The sequence below is a fragment of the Chiloscyllium plagiosum genome, unplaced genomic scaffold (genome assembly GCF_037043375.1).
Source record: "Chiloscyllium plagiosum isolate Xiang-an unplaced genomic scaffold, Cpla_swu_hap1 HiC_scaffold_36, whole genome shotgun sequence".
Lineage (NCBI taxonomy): Eukaryota > Metazoa > Chordata > Chondrichthyes > Orectolobiformes > Hemiscylliidae > Chiloscyllium > Chiloscyllium plagiosum.
This window is the reverse complement of record NW_028270174.1, coordinates 66,791,859-66,812,889: the sequence shown is the minus strand read 5'-3', so window position 1 is coordinate 66,812,889 and position 21,031 is coordinate 66,791,859.

Genomic DNA, 21,031 nt, shown 5'->3' with positions numbered 1-21,031 from the left:
ACTATCCCAGCGTATGATGGGTAAAGATATCTCCAAAAGAGATCTAGTGAGAGTAGATCAGGACAAACTGTTCACGTGCATAAAAGAATCAATAATAAGGACGCACCGATGTAAAGGGATTGACAAAAGAAGCACATGGGACATGAGACAAAATGTTTTCATGCAGAGAAAGTTTATGGTCAGGAATGCACTGCCAAAGAGTGCGGTGGTGTCAGGTACAATGAAGAGGATAGAATTGAACAGTTATTGGAAGGGGATGAATGGGAAGGTTTATGGGGTAAAGGCAGAAGAATAGCATTCAGTGAGGTGATCCTTTGGAGAACTGTTGAGCCAATCAGCCTCCTTTTGCACAGTAATAATTCTGTGAACAATTAATTCTGAGCCCTCTAAGGAAATATCAGGGCAGGGTTTGTAAAGAGGTCAAATTGAATGAGGGTCTTGGTGAACAAAAGTGAGACACAGATACAGAAAAGTTTTGGGATGGATTGAGTGAAATGTTATCAATTTGCACGGCCACCAACATTACAGCAGTTACAAATGGGATTCAATAAGAGAGTGGAATTAGAGCAGCAAATAAATCTTAAACATTTATGCAGCTGAAGGGGATGCTGGGTAAAGATACCACAGTTAGCACTTATTTCATTCCAGACATACCAGCCAGGGAGCACATCCTTGCTGTATTTATCCCATTGAGCTCTTGAAGAATTTTGTTCATTTCAAGTGTTTCATTTTAGATACTCCAGAGAAGACAGTTTCATGCTCTGCAATCTCTCCTGCCAGGGCAATGCTGCTGTTAGAATTCAATTCACTGCGGTATGTTACTGGCTGCTTCATGGACTGGAACTGACAATTGAGACTGTAAGGTCACTGTATAAAATATCTTCAATTGTATTGCCAGATTGCCGGACACATGAGGGGCTTTAAGAAAAAAAAAACTTAACTTGCGGGCATTGAGTGTCTATTGTGGGGGCATCCTGTTTATATAAAATCCATTGATAATTGTTGGAATTGACTTGCACTGGCTCCGGTGAAGTGGTCAGAGCATTATGACTGTCATCGGAGCTGGCAACAAACTTCCCCTGGATTAGAACTCGTACATGATAGAATAGGTGTGGGTCCTTCTTGTAAAGTTATTCAAAATGGTCCTAATTTACTTTCAGAAACAAGTGAGAGAAAGGCACATTACTGAGGTCATTGCATTAGTCCAAAATTATAAATTCAGGAGAACTGAAGGGAGAGCTGGTGTTGGGAGTTGTATTAATGATATGGAGAAACCTTTTCTTTACAGAGAGAAAGTTCCACATGGGAAACTCAGCTTTAACATCACATCAACTGCAGAGTCGTCCAATTCCACAGATCCTGATCCTTATCGGTAATATGGAAAGGGAAAGCAGCATGCCGAGCCCAGAGAAATCATTCCTATGCTCTGCATGCTGTTGAATATTTAACCGGTCATGTTATTTGCGAAGACACCAATGGGACGGGACCATGGCTGGGGTATGTAAATGTGGGGACTGTGGGAAGGAATTCACTTACACCTCCCAGCAGGACACACACGACACAGTCACACTGGGGAGAGGCCATTCACCTGCACCACGTATGGGAAGGGATTTACTCAATCTTACAATCTGCTGAGGCACCAGAGAGGGCACAGAGGATGTAGACCCTTCACCTGCTCCATGTGTGAGAAATAATTCATTCAAATCTCTCACCTGCAGAGACATCGGTGCGTTCACTGGGGAGAGGCCATTCACCTGCTCAGTGTGTGGGAAAGGATACACTAGGTCCTCTGAAATGCTGAAACACCGAGCTCACTCTGGGGAAAGGCCATTCACTTTCTCACAGTGTGGGGAGACATTCACTCAAATGCACTACCTGCAGTGACCCCAGAGAGCTCACTCTGGGGAAAGGCCATTCACTTGCTCCCAGTGTGTGGGGAGAGAGTCACTCAAATGCATCACCACCCACCCACACCCCCCACCCCAAGACCCCAGTGAGCCCACACAGGAGACAGGCCATTCAGATGATCAGTGTGTGAGAGGGAATTCAGTGATTCACCCTGCCCCCTGAGACCCCAGCGATCCCACACAGGAGAGAGGCCATTCAGATGATCAGTGTGTGAGAGGGAATTCAGTGATTCATCCCACCCCCTGAGACCCCAGTGAGCCCACACAGGGGGAGAGGCCATTCAGATGCTCAATGTGGGAGAGAGGATTCAGTTATTCATCCTGTTCCCTGAGACCCCAGCGGGTTTACACTGGGTAGGAGTTGTTTTCCTCTCTGCGTGACAAGGGATTTGCTGAGTCTTCAACATGACTGACAGCCCAGTGAGGGGACACAGGGAAGTGGTCATCCACCTGCTCCGTGTGGGGTAGACTTCACACATCACTGCAGGATTCTGATTCTGATGTTACTGTCCATCAGAGTCAGGACTGGACCTTGTTCATGATGATACTGTTGGAGTATTGATGTTGTGGTTGTTAATCACATTAACTGGGCTGGAGTTGACTGAATTTATATTGCCACTTTCTGAACTTGGGGATGTCTCTTTGGGCAGTAAGTCTCCAGAAACAGCAATGTGACAATTAGCAGGGGCCATCTATTTTGATTTAAATTGATTGTAGCACTGCTGCTTCACAGCATCAGGTCCAATGTTGGAGTTCAGTCTTGGTGAACGGCCTGTGTGGAGTTCCCGCATTCTCCCCATGATAGTGTGGGTCCCCTCCCAGGTGCTCTGGTTTCCTCCCACAGGCTAAAGATGTGCAGGTTCGGTGGATCAGTCGTGCTAAATTGCCCACAGTGTCGAGGATTATGTAGACTAGTGGATTCGCCATGGGAAATGCAATGTTACTCTGGATTGCTCTGGGTGGGATGCTCTTCGGATGTTTGGTGGGGTTTGATGGGCCAATGCTCTCCTTCCACACTGTAGGGATTCTATTCTATGATTGAGGATAAAGGCTACACAGCAGGGTATCCTTGGAGAAGGAGCATGTGGTGTGTATCAATGCTCTTGATGCCTTTAGATAGAGGTGGGAACCCCTTTATCTCCAGCGCTGACCCCTCACCTCCAACCCTACTTTGATTTCGTCCTTTCCCACTCTGCCACTTGTAATGGTTTGCTTTGCCCATAATGGGCTTTGTTTATAAATATTCAATTGGTTATTCAGGTGGTTTACTGCTATAATGGCGTAATGATGATTTTGATGGTGGGAAGGTTGCTGTGATAACATTTCTGGGTCGGAAAAATGGGGAAAAAAGAAAACTCCACAGCTCACAGAACGAGAACTGAAAAGCAGTTAAATCAAACCAAAGGTTCCAACGGGGGGGGGGGGGGGGGGGGGGGGGCGGAAATATCTCCCTGGAATTTGAGTAACTGGAAAGTGATGGTGTCTGGGAGTCGTCGGGATTTTGTTTTATACGGCGTTTGAAATTTTAAAACTGTTATATTCGGATCGTTTTGTTTCTTTTCTTTTCATTTCATTTATCGTGGAATAGACTCTTACATTTTTTAAAACCAAATTTACAAACATTGCATTAAAGACAAATGTTAAACAAAGTCCATCAAATCATCCCTCACTGAAAACTGATGTGGAAGTGCAATCTCCTGGAGAGTCTCTGCCCTGCCCACTTCTTCCTACCCGGGTTCCATGGTTATATACAGACCTGGAAGATAGGGGCAGGAGGGGGGCTTTCGGCTTTTCAATCCTGCTCCCCCATTCAATGGGAAACAGCTGACCATCCAGCTCAGTCTCCTGTTCCTGCTGTGTTCCAATCCCCTTTGATGCCTTTACCTTTAAGAACTATATCTAAGTCCTTCTTTAGCTTCATTGCCTTTTGTTCCAGTGCCGTTGCTGAGATACTGTGTGTGTATAGGCAGGGGTAATGTGATGGTTCTGCCTCCTGAAGCGTGCACTCAGCATCCCTCATCATCCTGCAGTAACAATCAGGTTTCAGTAAATAGAGATAGAAACCATTTCCAGTATATGGGCATCACTGGCTCAACCAGCATTTATTCCCCATCTCTAGTTACCATTGAGAAGATGGTAGTGAGCTGCTGTCTCGAACCATTTGCAGTTCATTTGGCGCAGACAGACCAACAATGCTCTGAGGGAGAGAGTTGCAGGATTTTGGCCGAGTGATTCCCCATCTTTGGTCCTTCAAATGCTGGTTAACTTAATCACGATCTGCACATGATTTTGAGATTTCAGTTGCAAATCTTCACCATCTAGCACCCTGTATAAAGGAATACGTACAGATTAGAAATTCAGAACAGACAATTCTCGTTTCTCTGGAACATCTTTTTCCTTGTCTTTCCCTAAAGCTGTAAACCTGCAGCCCACTTACTCCCTCCCACCATTCTGACTCTGCTACCCCCTAATGTTTACCCTCCCCATTCTCATGGAGTTGCTGATAAACAGATCCATGCCACCACTTTCCGTCCCTGGTTAGACTCTGCACCCTTTCTGGGTTCACTTCCTTTCCTTTCAGTTGCTGCAAGTCAATAATGTAACAGCAGAATGAAACAAAAGGAAACAGAAAGGGAGGTGGCAGACCCTGGACAGAACAGGAACCTTCAGGCTGGGAGAATGGGTTAGATCCTTCTTGATTTCCCATTGGTCGATTCCCAGCATTATGACGCATTGGGGATGGAACTTGGTCCCACGTGGGTGTGGTGACACCTTAACCCCCTGGCAGATCAATACTAAAAGTGGATGTCTTCCTCCTCCAGCCAATCACAGTGTGAAGTCCTTTCCGCTAGGTACCCCAAAGCACATGCTCCAAAATCCGCCCACATTCTGTACATGTACAGTGCCGGGTTTCCCCACACACGTATAGTCCCTGCCTCAGGGATTGTGGGAGTTGTAGTCCCCAGGAAGCTACTTGAGCCCTGTCTCTGGAAAGTGAATGAAAAGGTTGGGCTGGAGGGTGTTGTCTATCAAATCCCCATTCAGACACACAGGACATGTGGGCTGTCATTGGGTTTCATGGAGACATACGTTTCCACGACCTGATTTCTGACGTGAGGAATATAGATTCAGCAAATTGAGTGATAGAGAGGTTAATAAGGAAGAGCAGATTTTAAGCAGAGGTAGCTGAGTGGTTAGCACTGCTGCCTCACAGCGTCAGTGACCTGGGTTTGATTCCAGCCTTAGGCGACTGTGTGGAGTTTACACATTCTCCCCATGTCTGTACGAGCTTCCTGCCGTGCTCCAGTTTCCTCCCACAGTCCAAATATGTGCAGATTAGGTGGATTGCCCATGCTAAATTGTCCAGTTTCCATGCATGTGCTGGTTAGGAAATTAGCCACAGGAAATGCAGGGTTACAGGGAATGGGTAGGTCTGAATGGGATGCTCATCATAGGGTTGGTGTGGACTGTGCACTGTAGGGACTCTATTCTACTCTCATGAAGAAGAATGTACTTATCTCATTGTGTTGTGAATCTGTGGAATTCCCTATTCAAAATGAGGTGGATGCCAGGACAATGAGCAAATTTAATGAAGAGATACAGATTTTAAATTTGCAATGAGTTGAAGGGTGAGATAGAGCAGGCGGGAAAATACAGCTGAGACCGAGGTGAGCTCAGTCATCACAGTATTAAATGGTGGAGCTGGTTCGAAGGGCTGCATTGCCTCTCCTGTGCCCAGTGCTTATCTTCTTACGGTAATAACTGAAAAGCTGCATCCAAAACTCACCACCTTCACCAAAGGAGATTTTTGGGAAAAGCAGGATAGTCAGGGGGATTAGCATTTCAAACTTAGAAGATGAGGAAGCGTGTGGGAGATAATGATTTTGCAATTTTAAACTGAGTGGAGACAGTGATTTATGGTTTTAGACTGTGTAGTACATTCACAGCGTCCAGAATACTCTGTTGTGAATATCTATCCTGTACTTTATTACAAAGCCAAGGTCTTTGACAATGAAAACCAAAACACCCAGGTAACATCGTCTCACCTCGTAATCTGATAAAAGACTTGTGGTAAGTATTGTCAAATTTAGAATACAGTTGGAAAGCTGGAAGATTAAATCCAATCCCAAGATCCTGTGCTTAACCAAAGGAGACTACAATAGGATGAGGCAGGAGTTGGCTAATGCAGACTGGAAGCAAAGACTTTACGGTAGGACAGTTGACCGACAGTGGAGGAATATCAAAAAAAATTTCAAACTGCTCAGCAAAAGTATATATCAGTGAAAAGGAAGGACTGTAGGAAAAGGAGTAATCTGCCATGGGTGGCTAAGGAAATAAGGGAGTTTATCAAATTGAAACAGAAAGCTTACAAATTGGCAAAGACCATTGAGAAACGAGGAGATTAGAAAAAGTTAAAAGATCAACAGAAAGCCAGATGGGATTGGGGGAGAAAAGTGATGAGTAGCTATCTCCAGGGCCAGAATAGCAGTTTACACTGCTAGAGGGGAACCTATTGTGTAGGGAACATATGGCCTCTGTAATTGTTGAAGCACTTAACTGTTACCATAGAGATAATCCTGATCAAGTTAAAAATCACAGCACACTCCAAAAGCCTGTACTTCCAAATAATCCTGTTGGACTACAACCTGGTAATGTGTGGTTTTTAACTTTGTCCACCCCACCCCAACACCGGCTCCTCCACATCAGAATCCTGACAGAAAGCCCCACTGAAACTGAAGAGCCTGTCAGATACCTGACTGAGCTACAGGGGCGTGAGGGCGGGGTATGTGGTTTAACCACAAAGTGTTGAGCTTAATTCAACTTTTTAACTGCTATTGCCATGGAGATAATACTGAGAGACAGCCTCCATTCAAAACCACAAACCACAAAGGTATAAGAATGGGAGTGGCACATCGGACAGGCGGGGAGTTACCTGATGCTGCCTGGAGGTTTTCTGCATGTACACTATCCAGGTAACTGCCATGTCTCATCAATAAAGACTCAAAGAAGACCTCTCAGAGTTCTGTGCCCAGTTATTCCTATCCAGCAGGGTTCAGGAATATGAGTACACAGCAGTCAGTCTTCACAGTGGAGAACACGAAGAACATGCCAGTAATTGATAAGGAAACTGAGGAAGGTGAGGACCAAGAAATAATCATCATCACGAAAGTGTTAGAGCTGGGCAAGCTAATGGAGCTAAAGGTAGACAAGTCTCTTTGCCCTGATGGAATACATCCCAGGGTGCTAGCAGAGATAGCGTGAGAAATAGTAAATATACTTGGAGTCAGAGTCCTACAGCAGAGACAGGCCCTTTGGCCCAAATGGCCCATGCCGACCAGAATGTCCATCCACGCTAACCCCATTTCCCTGCACTTGGCCCATCTGCTTCTGACCCTTTGCTATCCATGTATTTGTCCAAATGTCTTTTACATGTTGTTAATGTACCCACCTCAACCACTTCCACTGGCACCTCATTCCATATATACATACCACCCTCTGTGTAGAACTGTTGACCCTCAGGTTCCCTTTCATAATTTCTCCTTCGACCTTAAACTGATGCCCTCCACTCCTTGCTTCCCTGGGAAAGAGACGGAGTGCATTCACCTTATCCAAGCCTCTCATGGTCTTATATACTTCCAGAAAAGATCACCCTCTGTTTCCACTGCTCTAAACAAAAAAAAAATCCTCGCTTGTCCAACCTCTCCCTATAATTCAGACCCCTGAGTCCTGGCAAAAATTCTTGTAAATTTCATATGCACTTTTTCCAGTTTAATAACTGAAACCTACACTGCACTCATCACATTTCCAGTGTTTCCCCACGGTACTGGAACCGACGTGACAACGCCAATGGATTACAAGCCATGATCGATAATTAACTCCTTTCCAACAATCCTGTTTTCATAGCATTTTTCATGCTGCAGGTATCCTTGTGTCTTTCTGGTTGCATGGTTAATTAAAAATTTGTCCTCATACAAAACAAATCTGTAGCTTAATTGTTCCTGGGAAATGTGCCATGTTTCTTCAGACTTTTAACAACAAATGAACTCTTTCTCCACAGTCACCACACTAACATGGACTTGGCTGTGTCTCAGTAATTTTTCCAGTCACACTGACATTTGAAATATTCGCCCATGGACAGAATACACGCCGTTCCTTCCACATGAAAAGGCCAAATGATATTCAGATCGGCACGGATCAATTAACTATCAAAACGGAACGTGAAGTTCAATTTGAATTTCTCATCCACAAATCCGCCCTTTCAGAACCCTACAACAGAGAAAACAGGTCACCACCGTTAACACAGGATGGAAATTCATAAGACAGTGAGAGTATTAAATTGTAGTTTCTTTGTTCCCCCAAAGCTTTAAATCTCAGTCTCACAATTGCTCTCTTCTGTGAACTGAAATCCAAACCAATCTCCTCACCCCTTTTCCTCCACACCCAGTTCTCACACACACTCTCTTCTCTTTGAAATCAGCTTCCTAGCTCCTGTCTGCACACTAAGAACCAAAAAAAGGTTTCCTCCCACAATCCAAATATGCGGAGGTCAGGTGAATCGGCCATGCTAAATTGCCCACAGTGTTAGATGCATTAGTCAGAGGGAAATGGGTCTGGGTGGGTTACTCTTCTGAAGGTCGGTGAGGACTGGTTGGGCCGAAGGGCCTGTTTCCACACCGTAGGAAATCTAATCTAATCAAATCAATGAGTCTGACTCGGAGCCTCCTGGATGTTGGTGAATCCTTCCCCCACCTCCCAGGTTTCCTTCCTGGTCAGAACCAAACTGATATTTTTTTTTCCCCAGTCTGGAACATTTTATTTATTTCCCCCACACGGACCCTCTGAAGAGAACCATCCTGCACACACTGGCCAAGTCATATCTGATTGAACTAAGATGAACCAAATTAGAACTTTAATTGCAGGCCCATCTGTGTTCCTTTCCATAACATTCCTGAATCTTCACACAAGTTCTGATAACTTTCTGCAAAATGCTCCCCCCACTGATAGCCGACCACTTACAGATTACATTACAGTGTGGAAACAGGCCCTTCGGCCCAACAAGTCCACACCGACCCGCCGAAGCGCAACCCACCCATGCCCCTACATTTACCACTTACCTGACACTAACAGGCAATTTAGCATGGCCAATTCACCTGACCTGCACATCTTTGGACTGTGGGAGGAAACCAGAGCACCCGGAGGAAACCCACGCAGACACGGGGAGAACGTGCAAACTCCACACAGTCACCTGAGGCGGGAATTGAACCCGGGTCTCTGGCGCTGTGAGGCAGCGGTGCTAACCACTGTGCCACTTGTCATGATATCAGGGCAGGGGCCATTTCCCTGGGTCCTATTCCCAGAGGGAGGAAACTGCCAATGACAGATTAATCCCATACACGCACAGCCTCCCTCCTGGCCCTGACCAGCCCTGCACATACACCAACAATTGGCCAGCACTGCGCACGTGCACTGTCTCCCCTCCTACAGCACATGCTCCAGATCACACACGAAGCTGGGTGATTGACAGCAGCTCCTGACCAATAGGGTGGAGGGGGCAGGGCTGGAGATTGTAAACAATGAATGAATGTGGAGGACACTGGGGGATCGACAGGTGAGTGAGGGACAGGAGCAGTGCAGCAGCAGGAGGGGACCCTGGACAAAGTGAGCAATGGGAGAGTCTGACAGGAGAGAAACTACCAGAAGGTTTTGTTTAGAGGCTCAGGCGGGGACAGCTGGGAGACAATATGGCCTGGCGGCTTGGGCATGTTTTCCAATCAGCCTTTTCAAAGATGCTGTTACTCAACTCTGAGCCCGATCCTCCTGGTTCAGAGGTAAGGACACTACCACCATTTCCTGGTGGGCTAGTGGAAAGAAGGGAAGGTTTTCTCAATCTCTCTCATATGGAAACTCCATGAGCTCCTCCCACTTACTGTCTACGGTGGGGATGAGACCGGGGTTAGGGATATAGGGACTGCCTTTCAAATGGAACTTACCTGTGTGGGTGATATTAACAAGACTCAACACAGTCACTAACATAAAGCTGGTGTACTTGAACTTTATCCAGAATATTAACACCCATAACTGGGTGAAACAGATTCCAATGTACAGAGTTAAGTCCTGGATATTAATAATGGCTTTTTGTGTCTCATGAACTTGAGTCAATTTTTTTGAAGTAACAAAGAAGATTGATGAGGGCAAAGCAGTGGAAATGATCTACATGAACTTCAGTAAAGTGTCAACAAGGTTCCCCATGGGAGACTGGTTAGCAAGGTTGATCTCATGAAATACAGAGAGAACTAGCCATTTGGATACAAAACTGGCTCAAAGGTAGAATACAGAAGGTGGTGGTGGAAGGTTGCTTTTCAGATTGGAGACCTGTGACCAGTGGGGTGTCACAAAGTATCAGTGCTGGATCCACTAATTTTCATAATTTATATAAATGATTTGGATGCGAATATAGGAAGTATTGTAAGTAAGATGACACCAAAATTGGAGGTGTAGTGGACAGTGAAGAGGATTACCTCAGATTACAACAGGATCTTGATCAGATGGTTGAATGTGCTGAGGACTGGCAGATGGAGTTTAATTTAGATAAATGTGAGGTGCTGCATTTTGGAAAAGCAAATATTAGCACGATGTATACACTTAATGGTAAGGTCCTCGGGAGTGCTGCTGAACAAAGAGACCTTGGAGTGCAGGTTCATAGCTCCTTGAAAGCAGAATCGCAGGTAGATAGAATAGTGAAGAAGGTGTTTAGTATGTTTCCCTTTATTGGTCAGAGCACTGAGTATAGGAGTTGGGAGGTCATATTGCGGCTGTACAGGACATTGGTTAGGTCACGCTTGGAATATTGCGTGCAATTCTGGTCTCCTTCCTATCAAAACAATATTGTGAAAGTTGAAAGTGGCCAGAATAGTATTACAAGCATTTTGCCAGGGTTGGAGGATTTGAGCTACAGGGAGAGGATAAATACACTGTTTTCTTTGGAGCGTCAGATGCTGATGGGTGACCTTATAGAGGTTTATAAAATCAGTAGGGGCATGGATAGGGTAAATACACAAGGTCTTTTCCCTGCGGTGGGGAGGAGGCACGATGGGAGGTGGGAGACAGAGGAGGGAGACTGAGAGGGGAGGGTGACCGTTATTTTGTAGAGCTACAACACAACCCTGTTCCTGTTTTCTCCCTAACCCCTTCAATCTCTCTGAAGGGCTCAGAACAAGTGCACAGTCCCTGGAAAGTAGAGCTTCTGGGTGATCAAGTGCTGAAGGTTGCATTTGGGACGCTGACCTTTATGGGTCTGTGCACGTATCAATAAATGGACCTGGGTTCAATTCCACTGTCCTGGATTCATGTCTGTGGCCACAGATGCGCCTGTCTCTGACCCTGACTACAGCTCTGCCATTCTCCTTCCTCCCGTTCTGTGCAGCGGAGCTATCTGTGGTATCATGAACCTGGCTGTTGCTGATTTCCCCTGAGAGTCCACCCCATCTGTCCCCCACCCAAACCCCCCCCCCCCCCCCCCACCACCACCTTATAGAATCCCAAACGGTGCACAATATCTGTTTGAGAAGGGGAACGATCCCTGGGGAGTCCTGCACTTCCTTCCTGAGCCTTTTACTTGATCTGATGGTCACCCATTCCCTTTCTGCCTGTGTAACCCTCACCTGCAGTATGACTAACTCACTGAACCTGCTGTCCATAACATTCTCAGTATTGCTCCACAGTGAGTTCACTCTCAGCTCCAGCTCTGAAAAGCAGTTTCCCAGTAGCTGCAGATGGGCAGTCTTCCTGCACACATAGCCGTCACGGACACAGGAAGTGTCCCTTATTTCCCACATTGTGCAAGAGGAGCACACCACTGGTCTGAGGTCTCCGATCACAATGTCTCTCTCGTTTCAGTTAGTTACTCCCATTAGGAGAATTTAAATGAGCTAGCAACCTTCTTTCTCTTCAAACATTTCCATTATAATCAAAAGCCCCAATCTTTACTTAAGCTGACATTTTATACTTTAAAAACTGTTTTAAAAAAAACTCAGCAGGTATCGCTTACAACTTGGCTGTTCCCATTGAGATCATGTGAATTTATGAATGGCCTGCACTAAAACTGAAGCTGTGGGTTCACATTCTCTCTGTCTCCCCTCGCTCGGTTTACCAGCAACTCCAAAACACTCTCATTGAGCCAAGCAGCACCCACAGTGCAGCCCTATCATTTTCATTGTCTGCTCCCACCTACACTGCCCCAGCCTCCTGTACTGTTCCAATTCATCTCAATGGGAGCTCAGGAACATCATCTCATCTCTCAGTTCAGCCATTTGTAACCCCAGAGTCAACAAGGACTTCAGCAGTTTCTGAATGAATAGACAGTTGTCAGAACCTGGAACATTCCACCTGAAATGGTGCGGGAATTTGAGTCCATAAGGAATTTTAATGAGAAGTTTGCAGGAATTAAAAATAAGGAGTTTACAGATTAACATCATGAAGTGGGTGATTGGGTCTAAATCTGACAGTTCCTATAAAGAGACGAGGTGTAATTTGGATAAATCTGTGCTCCCTCTCAGGCCAATACGTCCTTCCACAGCTGCAGGGCCCAGAATTGAACACAAACCCCAAGGGTGATCCAACCACAAATCTTTCTGCTTTTTGCTTGAAATAAAAAACAAATACTTTCCCACAGACAGAACAGACACACCTTTCTCCTTCCACAATTAAATGTCAATGGTATTCAGATCCTGATGACCCTGCTGATGATAGAAAAATGCTTTTGAGATCCCTGTCTCAATTATTCTCAATTAATATCCTATAAAACGAATTGACAAAACAAAACTCTCAGTCAGTGCAGGCTGAACAGTAAAGACAAATATTTCTCTTGGTATGTGTTTGATGTGTAAATGCTCCTCTTTCAATCACCCCGCCCCCACCCAGGAAGAGGACATGTCCATGTGCCTCTCTGTACCTTGCCCCCAATAAAGATGGCGGCCATAACCCAGGACCTATCACCACCTGAGGGCCACAGCCATTTTCCCATTTGCTATAAACGTGGGACCAAGAGTTTCTAATTCAGGCCTAACTACCTGTTCAGAGTGTAATTAAACCCTCCCAGTCTAAACTGGATCCAACTCCCCTTTCCAGTTTCCTCCTCCAGTGAACCTTCCTCAGAACCGATGGCAGCTGGGAAAATTAGAATCCCTACAGTGTGGTAACAGGCCATTCGGCCCAACAAGTCCACACCCACCCTCTGAAGCATTTCTCAACCAAACCCATTCCCCGACCCTATTACTCTACATTTCCCCTGACTAATGCACCTAACCTATACATCCCTGAACACTACGGGAAATTTAGCTGGGCCATTTAACACAACCTGCATATCTTTGGACTGCAGGAGATAGGGGTATAAAGAGTAGATAATAGGTGAGGACACAGCCCAAAAGAAACGGTAACATTTGGAAAGACAAAGGAGTGGATAACAATCTGTCTGGGAGGGTGCATAGCTGTTAATGGAGGGGACAGGAACCTGTGTCTGGCAGCATCTCAGTGGAGGTGCTGGAAATGGCAGCTGATGATCTACGTTCTGCTGCAAAACAGAACCCGAGCTTCCAGTTGCCGGTCACTTTAACACACGAGTCTGTTCCCTGGCCAACATCTCTGTCTCATGCTTACTGCAGTGTTCCAGTGAAGCTTGATGCAAGCTGGCAGAACATTCCAGAACACAACAAAACGCCCCGTATTTCAAGGACAGCAATTTCCCTTCCCGTGTGGTCAACAACACTCTCCAGTGTATCTCCACCAGTTCCCACACCTCTGCCATTGAACCACACCTCTCCAACTGCAACAAGGATAGAAACCCCCAGTTCTCACCTTCCACCCAGGTACAATGCATCATCATCCGCCATTTCCACCACCTACAATCAGATCCCACCAGAGATATATTTCCCTCTCCATTCCTTTCAGCATTCCAGAGACCATTCCCTGTGAATTCCTAGTCAGATCCATGCTCTCCAGCAACCCACCCTCCACTCCCAGCACCTTCACTTGCCACTGCAAGAGGTGTAAAACCTATGCCCACATCTCCCCCCTCACCTCCAAAGGACCCTTCCACATCCAGCAGAGATTTTCCTGCACATCCAAACACCTCACCTATTATGGCCTTTGCTTTCGATGTGGTCTCCTCTCCAGAGGGGAGTCAGGACACCAACTTGCAGAATGTTTCAGGGAACATTTCTGGGACACATGCACCAACCAACCCCACCATCCTGTGGCTGACCACTTCAACTTCCCCACCCACTCCACCAAGGACATGCAAGTCCTGGGCCACCTCCACCACCAAATCCCAGCCACACGACGCCTGGAGGAAGAAAACCTCATCTTCCACATTGGGACCTTTTAACCACAGAATCAAGGTTTCCTCATCTCCCCTCCCCTGCCTTATCCCAGATCCAACCCTCCAACTTGACACCATCCTCTTGAACTGTCCCACCTGTCCATCTTCCTTTCCAATTATCCACTCCACCTCTCTCCATTACCCTCCACCTACATCTACCTATTGCCTTCTTAGTTCCCTTCTCACCAACCCCACACATCTCACCTATTTATCTCCTAGCCCTCTTACTCCGCCCACCACAAATCCCTGCATTCCTGATGAAAGGAATATGCCCAAAACGTCAATTCTCTTGCTCCTGAGATGCTGCCAGACCTGTTGTGCTTTTCCAGCGCCACATGTTAACGCAAGCTGGAAGAACAACACCTCATCTTCTACTTTGGGACCCTGCACCCCTCTATCCCCAGTATCAAATTCAATAATTTTAGGTCCTGAACTCTCCAATTTCCGAGCGCCCTAGCCTCTTAACCCACACACCAGGCCTTGTTATCACATAGCCTACCATTACACATTACCTATAGTTAGCCACTAACAGTCCCCATAAACAGCTATTTACCCTCCCCCAGCCAGATTGTTATCCACTCCTTTGTCCAATTGCTCCCATCTCTTTAGACTCTATCACCACCTATCATTTACTCCTTAACCCCTAACTTCTGCATATAAACCAACATTTCTTTTCAGTAATATCAGTTCTGAGGAAGGGTCAGTGGATCCAAAACGTTAACTCTGATTTCTCTTCACAGATGCTGCCAGACCTGCTGAGCTTTACCAGTACCTTTTGGTTATTGTGAGAGATTTACAGCATCCGCAGTTCTTTTGGTTCTAATTTACCAGGAATTTCTAATTCAGGTCTAGCAGCCTAAAACCGTGCATTTATAAACACTCCCAGTCCACAATAGCTCCATTTCTTCCCCAGACTTTGCAGTCTCTCCCACTCCCTTCACACTCACTCAGTCCCCCCTCACCGGGACACTGTGACTGCACAGCTCATGGCCACGTGTTGGTCTGCTGGACCCACCCCAATTCACTCCCATTGGCTGAAGGATCACGCCAATTCTCCTATTGGTCTGAAACTGATGGCAATCACCGGGCCCCATTGTGACATGAGTGGGCTCCTCCCAAGATCATCGGATGCTGAGGGGTGACCTCATAGAGCTTTATAAAATCATGAGGAGTATGGATGGGAAAAATAGACAAGGTCTTTTCCCTGGGGTGGGGAAGTCTAGAACGAGAGGGTGTAGGTTTAAGGTGAGAGGGGAAAGATTTAAAAGGGACTCAAGAGGCAACTTTTTTCACACTGAGATTGGTACGTGTATGGAATCTTCTGTTCAGGGAAGTGGTGGAGGCTGGTACAATTACACCATTTGGCATCTGGATAGGTATGTGAATAGGAAGGGTGTTGGCAAATGGGACTAGATTAGGTTGGGATATCTGGTCGGCATGGACCAGTTCGTCCAAAGGATCTAATTCCATGCTGTATGTCTCTATGACTCTGCCCTGGGATGAGCTTCATCATTCACAGTGAATGGGGCAGTAACAGAGCACAGGAGTTTGTGGCTATTCAGCCCATTGGGGCTGTACTCTCCCCCTCTGGAGATGGTGCCAGTCTATCCCAACTCACCTCCCATTTGTCTGTAGCCCTCCAAATCCTTCCTTAAAAAAGTTAAATTCCAAATTTGTTTTGACAATAACTACTGAATCTGCATCCAGCTGTCTGTCAAACCGTTCCAGATGCTCAGAACTTAGTGAGTAAAATAATCTTCACATTTTAACCTGCATTATTATAAGTTACCTGAAGGCAGTTACTAAAAATTGTGACATTAACAATTTCTCCCTGTCTCTCTGTAAATGAAATATCCTGGAAACAAATCTGCTCCTGATCGAAATCACCGCCTAACCTTCTCAGCTCCAAGGAGAATTGTCTGACCTTCTGCTAACTCTCCATAAAAGAGAAACCCATCTTAATTTTAGTAGTGCCATAAAGATGTACAGCAGAGAAACAGACCCTTCGATCCAACTTGTCCTTGCCGACCAGATATCCTAAATTAATCTCATCCCATATGCCAGCTCTTGGCCTATATCCTTCTAAACCTTTGCTAATCACATACAACATCTCAAAGGCATAGTTGGGTAATTGTACCAGCCTCCACACTTCCTCTGGCAGCTCACTCCATACACATACCATGTTCAGCTGGAAAACATTGCCCCTTAGATCCCTTTTAAATCTTTTCCCTCACACCTGAAGCCTGTGCCCCCAAGCTTTGGACTCACATATCCTGGGAATAAGACCCTGGGATTTCACCCTATCCATGCCCCTCACAATTGTATCCAATGCTCCAGGGGAAACAGCCCCAGCCTATTCAGCCTCTACCTATATAGCTCAAACCCTCAACCCTGGCAACATCTTTGCGGATCTTTTCCAAACCCCTTCAAGTTTCACAATATCATTCCAATAGCGGGGAGACCAGGACTGAAAACAGAATTCCAGAAGTGGTTGAATCAATGTGCTGTGCAGCCGCAAAATGACGTCCCAATTCCACTACTCAATGCATTGATCAGTAAAGGCAAGTACACCAATAGCAATATGGCTGGCTCTGAGCTACCTTCTCAGTAATTATCAGTGGGGTCAAAGAACGTTGTTCCAAGCAGTGACACCCACATCCCATGAATGAATATATAAAAATACCTATGTCTCTCCGTACCTCTGCAAACCCCTCCAGCTGCAGCAATTCTCCCTGGCTTTGTAACACCCTGACCACTCTCTGTAACACTCTCACTACCTCCAGCACCTTCACCTCTCCCAGTTCCTATCGTGTCAATGAACCCTGACCGTGGTTCCCCTTCCCACAGCCCTCCTCCTGCGAGCATACCCATTGCAATCCATTAACATTTACTCCTAAATCACACAATCACTACAAGATTTTAAGTACTTTTTGGTGATCTTCTCAGCCTCATAATCTAGTATGATCCCTTTTGTCCTTTGTGAGGGATCAGTGGGAATTTCTTGCTGTGATTTTTACTGTTTCAATCGAATGACCTTCTGTTGTGTTTTACACTGTTCCTTCAAATTTTTTCCACTGTTCATTTCCAGCCACATATTTCAGTCTGTTTAGCCTGTTTAACTTGGTCCGTTCTCCTCTCAAACTCATGTCATTGGCTATTTCTATTTCTAGTTGTAGCTTGTCCTTTCTGTGATTCACTTTAAAACTTTATATTTCTTTAAACTGCACTTTATCACAATTTCCCGAAGGATCTCTGCAGGTGACATTACTCATTCACTAAGTTTCATTACACGGTCGCTCTGCGATAGTTATGTCCCTAGCCAATTGCACAATGTGTTTTTCAAAGAAACACTGAAAAAAATATATCCGAACTCCTCTTCCAATATCAATGTTGTCCGTGTGATTGTCCCAGATTATACAAATATTGACGCTTTCCAAAATTATCACAATGCCTTTGTTCACAATTCCAATTAGTTCCTGTGTAATGCAGTGATGAGCCATGAAATGCTGTTTGGTGGCTAAAACTCTTCTGCTGCTTGTGTCCTTGGCAAGTAGTCACCAGAATTTACATTTAGATTGACTCTACTTCATGATCTGAGGCCAAATGCTTTCTCTGTAATGCCTTTCTTACCCATTATTGTTAGTGTTACCCATTTTGCCTGAGTTTGCACAAGGTTGTGAACCACTGAATATTTTTGTCCACGCTGTATCCATGTCTCCCTGGTGTCTAAATCTCTTTTATCTCTGAGTCTTAAATCCATCTACCTTTTTGCAGCAACGTTGTGCATTCAATAAAAAACATAATGTACTCTCTTCCACAATTTTCTGTCACAAATCTATTCGCTGATGTACAATTTTAGTTAAACACTGTCCCATCCTGTTCCGTTCTGCTTGTCTTCAGACGCACTCCCATACTGTTCCGATGCTCCACGTTTTCTCTCTGGATTTGGAAAGCTCCTTTCACCTGAAGCCTTCCCCTGCATCCTCTCTGTCAGTTTAAAGCCCTGTCCATAAATCTCCCGACATGATTGGCCAGGACACTGATCCCAGCACATTTCCAGTGGGACTATGCTAATGGATTATTTATTAAATCAGGTTTGGGATGTGGGTGTCTCTGGCTGACCAGCCTTTCTTGCCCAGCCCTAGCTGACCTTGAACTGAGTTGCTTGCTAGTCTATTTCAGAGGGTCTTTAAGAGGCAACCACTTTGCTGTGGGGATGTCGTGCAGACCACGTCAGGATGGGCAGATGCCTTTCTCGAAAGGACAAGTGTTTGGGTTTTTTGTACATCAGCAATGGTCTCATACTTATTTGCGGATTGTTAATTACTATTTTTAAAATTATTGATTTAAAATTCCACCATTTTTGATGGTGGGAGTCCAACCTGCCTCCCTTGAACATTAGCTGAGGTTTGGGATACATGCTCTAGCGATAATACCACTCGGCCATCACTTCGCCTACTCACTGGTTGCTCATTCCTGACCGGTTATATCAGTGCATGATGAAGCAAAACATGTTGTTACAACACAATTGTGTGATCCTGATATCTGCCAGCATTCTGGTGATATCACTTAGTATCTCGCTCTTGCTCTGTCTCTCTCTCTCTCTCTCTCTCTCTCTCTATTGAAGCTACACCAGATCCTGAGCTAACAGAATTCTCTACTCCAGAGAGATGAGGCAGCACAGGCCAGAGATGAAGACTGGGATTTTCCAGGTCTCTGTGGTGGTACACAGTGCCATTTTTAATTGTCAATGTACCAATCTAATTTCCCATTCTGTCTATATGTCTGTCTCCTGTAGGTACTCAGGAAGGTTCAGACTCAATTACCTTCCCAGCTGCTGGGTGTCTCGTTCATCACCACATTGAAGACGGTTGTTCAGCCGAGAGACAAAGGGCAAGGCGATCTGGAGCTTTCAATAAGTCCTGCAGTGAGGTAAGATCACTCACAGTGCACAGAGCAGAGAGCAATGAGAGGGCTCCAAATATCGCCTAACAGGACATGACACAGATACAGTGCTGGATGGGGAGCACAGTTCACACATACCACACGCTCAATCACCACTCCTGCTGTAAGTTCTGTTGTACGAAGTGTCACTACTCTGCAACACTGTATCCATGGCATGGCTTATGCACCAGTGTCTTCAATAACTTGTAACTCCCATAACAGTTCCTATTTCTGTAACCTCCTCCTAGCCCGATTGTCCCTCCACATGTTTGAAATGTACTACATTCCAGACTACCATCACTAACGCTGTAACTTGCTTCAGTGTCCACAACATTCCTTATCTCGGTAGTCTCCTCCTCCAATAACTGGAGACAGAGCCATGTAGCACAGAAACTTTTCCTTCAACCCAACTAGTCCATGCTGACCAGTCCATGAACGAGTCGCGTTTCCCTGCATTTGACCCATATCCCTTCAAACTTCTCCTCCCCCCAAATTGAACATTTCTCTCCCACTTCCCCTGGAAGCTCATTCCATAACTGCACCATCCTCTGTGTAGAAACTTTTCTCCTAAAATCGCTTTTAAGTCTTTCCTCTCCCATCTCATATTTTTGCTCACTAGAACACAGAACATGACAGCACATTACAGGCCCTTCGGCCTTCGATTTTGCACCAACGTGTGGAACCAATCTGAAGCCCAAGTAGCCAACACTATTCCAATTCTTATTCAGATGCCTATCCAATGACCGTTTAAATGCCCTTAAAGTTGGCGAGTCTACCATTGTTGCAGGCAATGCATTCCATGCCCCAACTAATCTGAGTAAAAAACCTACCTCTGGCATCTGTCCCATATCTATATATTAATATTAATATCTACCTCAATTTAAAGCTATCTCCCCTCTTGGTAGGCATCGCCATCCAAGAGAAAAGGCTCTCACTGTCCAACCCATCTCACCTGCTGATTATCCTATATATCCAATTAATTGACCTCAAACACATTCTTTTGAACAAAAACAGCTTAAAGACCCTCAGCCTTGCCTCATAAGACCTTCCCTCCATACAGGGTAACTTCCTCGTAAATCTCATCTGAATCATTTCTAAAGCTTACACATCCGTCCTGTAATGCAGTGACCTGAACAAATGTGGCCACACCCAGAATTTTGTATAGCTGCAGCATGATCTAATGGTTCTGAAACTCAATCCCTCTACCAAGACAAGCTCCCACACTGAATGGCTTCTTAAGAAACCCATAAACCTGGGTGGAAACTTCCAAGGATCTCTGTACATGGACAAAGAGATCTCTCTGTTCATCTACACTACCAACAATCTTACCATTATCCCATAAACCTGTGTTCCTGTTACTCCCTCCAGAGTGAATCGCCTCACACCTTTCCACATTAAATTCCATTTGCGAACTTTCAGTCAAGCTGTGCAGCTTATCTAAACTTTTCTGTAACCTACAACATCCTTCGTCACTATCCACAACTCTACCAAACTTGGGGTCTTCTGCAAATTTACTAACCCATCCTTCAATGCCCTCATTCAGGTCATTTATATAATTGACAGCAACAGTGGACCCAAACACATCCTGGCAGTACCCACAAGTAACTGAACTCCAGGATTGATATTTCCCATCAACCACTACCCTCTGCCTTCTTTCAGTGAGGCAATTTCTGATCCAAACTACAAAATCACCCACAATCCCATGCCTCCGTATTATCGGCAATTGTCTACAACGGGGACTTTTAACAAACGCCTTACTGAAATACAGATATACCATATCAACTGCTTTACTCTCATCCATCTC